Raw genomic sequence first — 10,007 nt, 5'->3', positions numbered from 1 at the left:
AGTGTGTAAGTCAGAGAGGCGCAGAGGGAGAAGGAGACAGAGAATCTTAAGTAGGTTCCACGCACAGGTCAGAGCCCAAAGCGGGGCTCGATTTCATGACCACGAGATCATGGCCAGAGCAGAAATCAAGAGTCAGATGACTAAGTGACTGAACTACCCAGGCACCCCTTTTTTTATTTTAACCATTGCAACTGTGAAATCTATATGAGCAGGTGGAGCACAGTCATGAGAAGTATGGCTAATCTATAGTACATGTAGAAAACATATTTAATGTATATGTATGTTGGTGATTTAACACAAAGCAAATAAATACTCATGCCACCACTACTCAGATCAAAAAATAGAACATCACCAGCATCTCATACACCATCAGCAATAATAATCCTTTTTTTTGCCAAAAGGTTGACTCTTTTCCTAATGTTTGTGGCAATTGCTTTCTTGCTTTTTTGATCATTGTCCATCTAAGCATGTATTTTCAAATTTTATAACTTCCATGTGCCTGCCTATAAAATTTATACAAATAGAATGATGCCCATACATTATGTATTCTTTTATGCCTGTCTTTTTTTTAATTCAACATTAGGCTTGTGAGATTTATCCATGTTGTTTGTTGCACAGAGTTGTAGTTTGTCAAATTTCCTAACTGAATAGTGACCCATTGTATAAATATACTAAACTTTATCTATTCTACTGTTCATGAGTATTGGGTTTGTTTTCAAATTTTTTCTATTACTAGCAATATTACTAGGATTACTCTAGGACAAATCTCTTTGGAAACTTATGGTACATATACTTGAATGGATTAAGTATGTCCTCGAGACTAGAATTAGTATTAATGCTGGTTTTACAAAAAATAAAAGTAGTTTTAGCAGTTTTTACCTTTAATCTAACTTGTTAAATCTAAGAGTTCATCTGGAGATTATTTGGTATTTTCTGTGTACACAATCATGTCAACTGTGATTATATGGTTAATGTGACTAATGATGGTTGTGTTTCTCTCCTTCAAATTTTCAAATCTTTCAACATTTTATGATCGCCTTACTGCAATAAGACCACCACATCTAGTACTATGTTGAATGAAAGTGCCTGTGTTTTATTCCCAGTATCACAAGAGAAGCCTCCAGCATTTCATTATTAGATGAGTTTACTCTTGATTTTGTGTAATGGTCATTTGTCAGATTAAGGAAGATCCTTACTATTATCAATGCCCACACAAACATTAAAGAATGAAGGAATTATCCATAGTGAAATAAGTCAGATTGAGAAAGGCAAATGCCATATGATTCCAATCATAAGTTGAATCTAAAAAACGCACAAACACACAAGTGAATTAAAAAAAAAAGAATCAAACCTATAAATACAGAGAACAAACTGATGGTTGCTAGAGAGTAGAAGAGTAAGATGTTGGGCAAGATGGGTGAAGGGGAGAGGATGATACAGGCTTCCAGTAATGGAATAAATAAATCACAGGAATTCAAAAAGGTGTAGCATAAAGAATACAGTCAATGATTTTATAATAAGGATGTAACAGGACAGATGGTAGCTACACTTGTGGTGAACACAGCGTGATGTATAAACTTGTTAAATCACTAAGTTGTACACCTGAAACCAAAGTAACATTCTGTGTTAAATGTACTGAAAAAAAGAGAGTGTATTATTATATCAAACAATTTTTCTACATCTATTGAGATGGTCACAGGGTTTTTGTCCCTTATTTGGTTAATGTGTGAATTATGTTAATTATTTGCTAATGTAAAACCAAATTTATATTTCTGGATCAACCCAAATAGGACAGGATGTTTCATTCTTTTGTATGTCACTGGGCTGGTTTGCTATTTTTGCTTTAGGGATTTTTGCATCTATATTTATGAAGAAATTGGGTACCTTGTAACTTTTCCTTCATGAGATGTTCATATCTGATTTGATATCAAGGTTGTCATGAATATAAAAACATGAGTTTGAGTGATAATTTTTCATTTATTCTCTGTAAGATTTTGTGTTAACACTGACATTCATTTGTTCTTAAACAGTTGATAGAATTCACCAGAGAAGACACCTAGGGTTAGAGTTTTTTCTCTGAGAAAATTTAAATTGTGGATTCATTTATTTTATAGACTATTCATGTTTTCCATATCTTCCTTTGATTATTTTAATCATCTGTATTTTTCAAAAGATTTATCTATTTCCTATAATTTTTCAATCTCATTGTGTAGTGGTTGGAATTGTTCTCAAAAAGATATGTTCAATTTCTCACCCCTAGCACCTGTGAATATGACCATATTTGGAAAGAGGGTCTTTGCATATGAAATCAGGTGAAGGACTTTGAGAAGAGGCCATCCTGGATTAACCAGGTGGGCCCTTAATTTAATGACAAATGTCCTTTTAAGGAAAGGAAAGAAACACAGTCAGACATAAAGAACTGAGAGGGGACAGTCATGTGAAGGTGAAGGCATAGGTTGAGGTCATGATGCTATAAGCCAGGGAACACCAAGGATTGCAAACTATTACCAGAAACTAGGAGAGACTTATGGAATAAACTCTTGCTCAGAGCCTTCAGAAAAATGAACCCTGCTTGATTTAGAATTTTGGGCCTCCAGAACTGGGAAATAATACATTGCTGTTCTTTCAAATCACCCAGTTAGTGCTAGTTTGTTATAGCGGCTCTGGGAAATTAATGTAGCCATGAACTCATTTGTAATATTCTTTTATGTTTTTAGTAATGTCTACAGGGTATGTAATTACATCATTACTTTCTTTCCTGATACTATTTTTCTTTCTTCTTCCTTCCCATCTTGTTTTCTCTTTTTCTTTATGTATTTGATTGGTCTTATTAAGGGTTTATTAATTTTATTATCTTTTTAAAGAACAAACTTTTGGCTCTACTGCTCTTCTCTACATTCTTTTTCTAGTTTTTTTTTTTTAAGTTTGTTTTTGAGAGAGTGACAGAGAGTGGGAGTGGGGAGAGGGGCAGAGAGAGAGAGAGGGGGATAGAAGATCTGAAGTGGGCTCTGGACTGACAGCAGACAGCTTGATGTGGGACTCAAACTCATGAGCTGTGAGATCATGAACACCTCCGAAGTTGGACTCTTAACTGACTGAGCCACCCAGGTGCCCTTTATTTTCTAGTTTCTTATTTCCTGAATTATCTTTACTCTTTCTTTCCATCTACATTTTCTGTTTCATCCCTTATTCTCTTTCTGACTTGCCTAAAATGGACATCTCTCATTTCTTTCATGTATGCATTTATAGCTGTTAATTTCCTTTTATGCATATTTTTTCTTCAGTATCATTAGCTTGAGATATTTTAATTTTTCCATTGAAATTTCTTCTTTGATCCATATAATATTTATATTTCCTAAATTCTGAAAATATGATTTTCTAGCAATAAACCACTAAAATAAAATATACTAATAGGGTCTGGATGGTTCAGTTGGTTGAGTGTCTGACTTCTGATTTTTGGCTCAGGTCATGATTTCACAGTTCATGGGATCAAGCCCCACATTAGTCTCTGTGCTTTAAGCACAGGATTCTCTCTCCCTCTCTCTGTCCCTCCCCTGCTCAGTTTCTCTCTTTTTTTTTTTCAAAATGAATAAACTTAAAAAAATAAATATATGTATATATATTCAGATAAATACTAACTAATAAAATAAAACACATAAACTTTTGTTCTCATAAGTATTTTGATTTACTTTATAGGTCAGCACATGAACAATTTAAAAATATAATATGATTTATTTTGCAAAGAATGTTTATTCTGCAGTTTAAACTGTACTGTATGATACATGTCTTATTATGTTGGTTGTAGGGTCAAATCTATCTTTCTGATAGTCTTTTGTCTTCTTTAATCAGCTCGTGAGATGTATGTGGGTTTATCTATTTTCCTTAAAACTTTGTGTACATTTTTGCTTATATAATTCAAATATATGTTAAATTCATTCAAATATGATGTTATCTATTCCTAGTTCATTATAAGTTTTTTTTTTGTTATGTAGTACCCTTATTTATATATAGCAATGCTTTTTACTTTGTAGTTAGTTTTGTCAGGTATTTAATGTTGTCATTCCTACTTTAAAATGATACTACAAAGCACATCTTTTTAAAATCTCTTTTTCATTTTTCTGTATTGTTATATTTCAGATGAGTGTTTTATGAACAACATATAGTTGAGCTTGGTATCATTAATCCAGTCTGACTTCTCTTTTAAATGGATCATTAGTTGCTTTACATTTATTGTAATTACCAATATTTTTTAGTTTTACCATCTTAGTCATTTCTTTTTATTTTAAGATTGTTTTAATAGTTTATTGTCAAATTGGTTTCCATACAACACCCAGTGCTTCTCCCCACAAGTGCCCCCCTCCATGACCATCACACCCTCCCCCCCCTCCCCCTTCAACCCTCGGTTCCTTTTCAGTATTCAATAGTCTCTCAAGTTTTGCATCCCTCTCTCTCCCCAACTCTCTTTCCCTCTTCCCCTCCCCCTGGTCCTCCATTAGGTTTCTCCAGTTCTCCTGTTAGACCTATGAGTGCAAACATATGGTATCTGTCCTTCTCCACCTGACTTATTTTGCTTAACATGACACCCTCAAGGTCCATCCACTTTCCTACAAATGGCCATATTTCATTCTTTCTCATTACTATGTAATACTTCAATGTATATATATACCACATCTTCTTGATCCATTCATCCTAGTCATTTCTATTTTTCCTTCCTCCTTTGGGTTTTTTCCCCTCTTTTTTGACTTCTTTTAGATTGAGTTTTTTAAAAATTCATTTTCTTTTTCTATTAGCTTGAATAATATACATCCTTAAGATTCTTTTAGTGGTCTTTAGAAAAAGCAATATTCTTCACTTACCAAAGCTTCATCCTAATTGTCATTTTCACTCTGCTTCTGAAAGACTCAAGGATTTTGGAATACTTTACACCATTAAAAAATGTAGTTAATTTTTCCTATATTTTAAAGACTTTAAAGCATCATTGTGAATGTTTTTTATGATCAGTACCCACTCAAATATTTTCATATGCTTATCTTTTCTCTTGCTCCTTAATTTTTTTCTGATGTTTCTTTCATTCTGATTAAATAGAAACTTCTAGATTTTTTAAAAAGAGTTTATTTATTCGTTTAGAGAAAGGAGAAAGAGAGAGAGAGAGAGAGAGAGAGAGAGAGAGAGAGAGAGAGCATGAGATGAGGAGGGCAGAGAGAGAGATCGGAAGAGAGAGAATCCCAAGCAGGCTCCACGTTCCATGCTGAGCTTGCTGCTGGGGTACATATCAGCACTGTGAGATTATGACTGAGCCAAAATCAAGAGTGAGAAGCTTAACTCCCTGAGTCACCCAGAAGCTCCATTTTTTAAAATCACAGGTATTATGTCTCCATATTTTGGACTTCTAAAAATGTTCTTATTTTACCTCCATTTTTGAAAGATGTTTGTAGGTGGGAATAGAATTCTCAGTTGTCTTATTTTCTCTAAATATTTTAAAGACGTTGTCTTCTGGCTTAAATTTTCCTGTATAAAAGTCAGCTGTAAGTCTGACTCAGCTGATGCTTCTTTTTAGGTAACCTCTTTTGGTTTCTCTTGCTGTATTTAGATTTTTTTTTCTTTTATATTTGGTTTTCAGTGGCTTTACTGATGTGCCGGAGGGTATGGTTTCTTTATATTAGTTCTTCATGATGTTCTTCATGCTTCTGAAACAATGATGTGATGACATTCTTTAAATTTGGAAAGTTCTAAATCAGCATTTATTAAAATATGACCTACCTTTTGAGGCCTCTGTATACCTAATAACATTCTTTCAACCATCTTTGTTTTATACCCTACCATTTATATTTTTCATCTTTTTCTCTCGGATTTAGTCTGGATATATTTATTTAACTTACCTTTGGCTATGACTAATCCTCTATATAACCTATTAAATGAGTTCTTAATTTCAGTTGTTGTGCTTTTCTGTTATAGTATTTCCATTTTTGGAAGCTTTTACTCTCTTTCCAAACTGTCTCACTTATCTTCTATCTCCTTGAACAAGTAGCATACATTTCTTAAAATCAGTGTCTGATATCCCTAATATCAGAGGCTTTTGGAGTCTCTCTTGCTGGTTCATGTTATCTTCTTTCTTTATTGCCTGAGTATTTTTAAGTATGTCTTCTAAATATATTTGCAAACACCTGGTAGAAATAATCTGTGACCCAGGAAATTATTTACCCTCCAAAGAGGATCATCATCGTCATTATCATCATCATGATGATCATCATCATCATCATTTTGGCTAGGAATTACAGGGAAATAGTTTTTCAACATTATCTTAACACAATTTCTGGGTTTAATATTATATGAGGCTAAGCTGCAGTTCTTGTGGGAGGGTCTTATTTTGGATTTACCTTTTACTCCCAGGTACAGCCTTTCAGGGCTGAGCAAGCACATGTGTGTGTGTGCGTGTGCGTGTGTATTGTGTGTGTGAGACTGTACTCCAAATGTACTCAAAATCTCTGTTCTCCTTGTGCGTGAAGACTATCCAAAATCCAACTAAGTCTAAACTACAGATGCCTCTTGTGAGATTTCAAATAATCTCAAAAACAGAGAATCCTAACCATAACCTGAGCCTATATCCACACCAGATCACTGCTTATTAATCTTCATTGTTTTATTAGTTCAAAATATAGGCTTTTAGAAACATTTTGTCCAGATTTTCTTGTCTTTGGTGGGGGAATTGGTACTAATTACCTCATCTGACTTTACTGCAAGTGGATTTACTTTTCATGTATAAGCCCATTATACCAGATAAAGAAAATTTTCTATGTCATTTAAAGTCACTGAAACAAAATCCAATTTCTTGAGGCATGTTTGTTCAACAGCAATATTCTAATTCAATTATGAAAGCCTTTTTACAAACATAAAGCCATTCAAAATTACCCAGTCTTAAAGGGTTCAAGCAAATATTGGGAAAGAGGTAAATCATTTGAAGTTTTTTATCCACATTCATTTTCAGCTCTAGCTCAATATTTATACTGTTACTATTATAACTATATCAAGGGCCTGGCACTATGCTAGGTACTAGAGATACAACAGGACTATGTGAAAGGGATAGACGGAGTCTTTGCTCTAATGATCATCGCTTAGAGAGAAGTGGACAAGGCACCTAGGATTGTGAGGTAATCTTTGAAAAGTGCTTAACACAGTTTCTTTAACACTGTTTCTATGAATACATACAAACATTTCCAAACTGCCCAATGTTCCTAGGCCCCCATAGACCCACATCTCACACTGAGTGGATTTATGGGAGTAGGCACGGATGTGCAAACAAATTAGGCATTGGGGAGCTCTTCATGTAGCCACGTATTTTGATTGTAGAATGTTATTGATTTTACTGCTTGGTTCAAAATATAGAAAGATATTTTGATAAGTGTGTTGAGGGACACACATTTCTCTTTTGCCTCAGACTCCACTATGGTTTTGTGGAGCACTTACATGGATGTATGACAGAAATAGAAATGGATAAAATGCTGATGTAGGTGCTAAAATTGCCAATAAATGAGGCTTGCCGGCACATAAAGAGATGGCAATGATATAAAAAGTCTAGTAAACGCATGCATTTTGGTAAAAGAAGATTTATTTTGTTGGAAAGCTAATGAGAATTAAGAAGGAAGACCCACGATTTCTCACGACCCCAAGGTACAAGAGAAAATACTGCACTTGCTTGACGGATTGTGTGAGGAAAAGGGTCCTCAGGGTATGGCCAATCCTCAGAAAAACACAAAGGTGAAGGAAATACAGAGTAGAGGCTGAGGATTTTGCTAAGCAAAGACTATAATTTCAAGATGGTAATGTGTACTTTCAAGGGAAACAGAAACAACAAATTAGTCCTTATTCTTTTCCAAACTGTGCATGATGTTCTGGACCAGGGACAACCACATGCTACTTCTTTTTCTTTGTTTTATAAAAGTTATTCCCTCCTCACCATGATGTAAATAAGTATAGATTATTTAAATTTATTATTTAGCTCTGGGTTTAGGATTATAAACAAACATATAGATCAGATCAAGAGTATTGCTCATCATCCAGAGATAAATGAAGTGACCAGTTTTCTTCACATTCTTTGGGAAAAGGGTAAATGTTAAAAAAAATCTTTTTAATGTTTATTTATTTTTGAGAGAGAGAGAGAGCGAGCAAGCATTGAGTGGAGGAGGGGCAGAAAGAGAGGGAGACACAGAATTCGATGTAGGCTCCAGGCTCTGAGCTGTCAGCACACAGCCAGATGTGGGACTCAAACTCACGGACTGCGAGATCATAGCCTGAGCCGAAGTCAGACGCTTAACCAACTGAGCCACCAGGTGTCCCGGCATGTTTTTAATTACATGTGAGATAGTTGCATAAATAAGACAGGACATTACCTATCTGTCATCTCTCGATCTATCTATCTATCTATCTATCTATGTATCATCTATCTATCTATCTATCTATCTATCTATCTATCTATGTATCATCTATCTATCTATCTATCTATCTATCTATGTATCATCTATCTACGTCTGGGATGAAGTATATGTGATTTGTGTGTGTGTGTGTGTGTGTGTGTGTGTGTGTGTGTGTGTTTCTACTTACATACACAATCAAGAAGAGATTTTGGTCAGCTTAGTACTCCTCTTCACCATCTTCTGACAATAGGATCTTTCTCCTTGGTCAACTGCTCGTTCTTTCCCCTTATTCTGGAGGCTCCTGGTAAGGCTGCCAGTCATTACATGAGTACTGAGCTACTCAGGCCATATGAGATTGGCTCGGGCCAAAGTGACCTATTCTCTCCTGGTCACAGAGATGGACAGGGAGATATGCATATGATGTAAGTAATAAGGGTCACCAGTTAGGGTCTATCTCTATAATTTTTACATATGAACATTGATAAATAAAATAGCTCTCACTTTCTTCTGAGGTCATAATCTTGATTAATTTGAGTGAATGTGGGACTCTCTATAAACAGGCTCATAACTTGCCACTCTGCATGGAAAATATCTTTATAAAGTGGGAAATACTGAAGAGATATACAGATTAAAATGGAGCTGAAAAATGGAGAAAGTACCGGTAATATTATTCACATCACACATATTAGAAGTATATATAACCATCCACCTCTTCTGGGGATTCAGAAGAACAGAAGGGAATTGGAATTTATGCTAAGTGGTATTTTTGTTAAAAGGAAAACAACTATCAAGGAGCAATGTAAAGAGTAGTGGACTAATTGCAGTGCGCTAAAGATGATGTAAATGTGAGCAAGTCCTTCAGGCTTCCTGGCTTCTCAGTTCTTTCCTCTGCAAAATGACAAAAGTAACCTTTCAGTATTTTTAAGATCTTCAAAACTGTAAATGTACATGTCCTAAACACTTCTAAAGTAACTCCACTTTGAAATAAGTGTCCCATCTATGAATAGGCACTTAATAATCTTTTTCTTATAACATTTTACGTTTTTTCTTTTCCTTTCCTTCACCTTTAAGCTTTCTGTTAAAAACAAAAAATATGATGCTGCTAGATTAATCCATTACAGTGGAATGTAAATGTAATCAGTGACTAAATCAAACGTATCTCTGGTCCACAACATTTCCAAAGCAAAAACAAAATTATATATCCTTCTAATTTGAACCAGCTGAAGTAACTGCTGATTTTGACAGTTCCAATGAAATGGTGAATTGTCAGAATTGATTGTCTCCACAGATTATAATGCTGAGCACTTAAGTACAAAGAGGAACAATAGTCCCTAAACCACATTTAGAGGTTCTTGAAGTTTGGCATTGGAAACACCCATAATCTGTCCTTTCAATGATGTCAGAACCCTTTCAATTTGTTCTTCTGACTCTTCCCAAGCTCATGGCAATTAAATTCATCGTCAGTGTCAACTAGGACAAACTGTAGTGGCTACACAGAATATTGTGTTGAAGTTTCCAGACTGTATCCAGGCTCTTGGAGAGAAGGCTAAGATAAATAAGAGGTTTCTACAAAGTCCGCAATCTTCAAAAATAAGA

This window comes from Suricata suricatta, chromosome 7 (genome assembly GCF_006229205.1).
Source record: "Suricata suricatta isolate VVHF042 chromosome 7, meerkat_22Aug2017_6uvM2_HiC, whole genome shotgun sequence".
Lineage (NCBI taxonomy): Eukaryota > Metazoa > Chordata > Mammalia > Carnivora > Herpestidae > Suricata > Suricata suricatta.
This window is presented reverse-complemented; position numbering follows the sequence as displayed.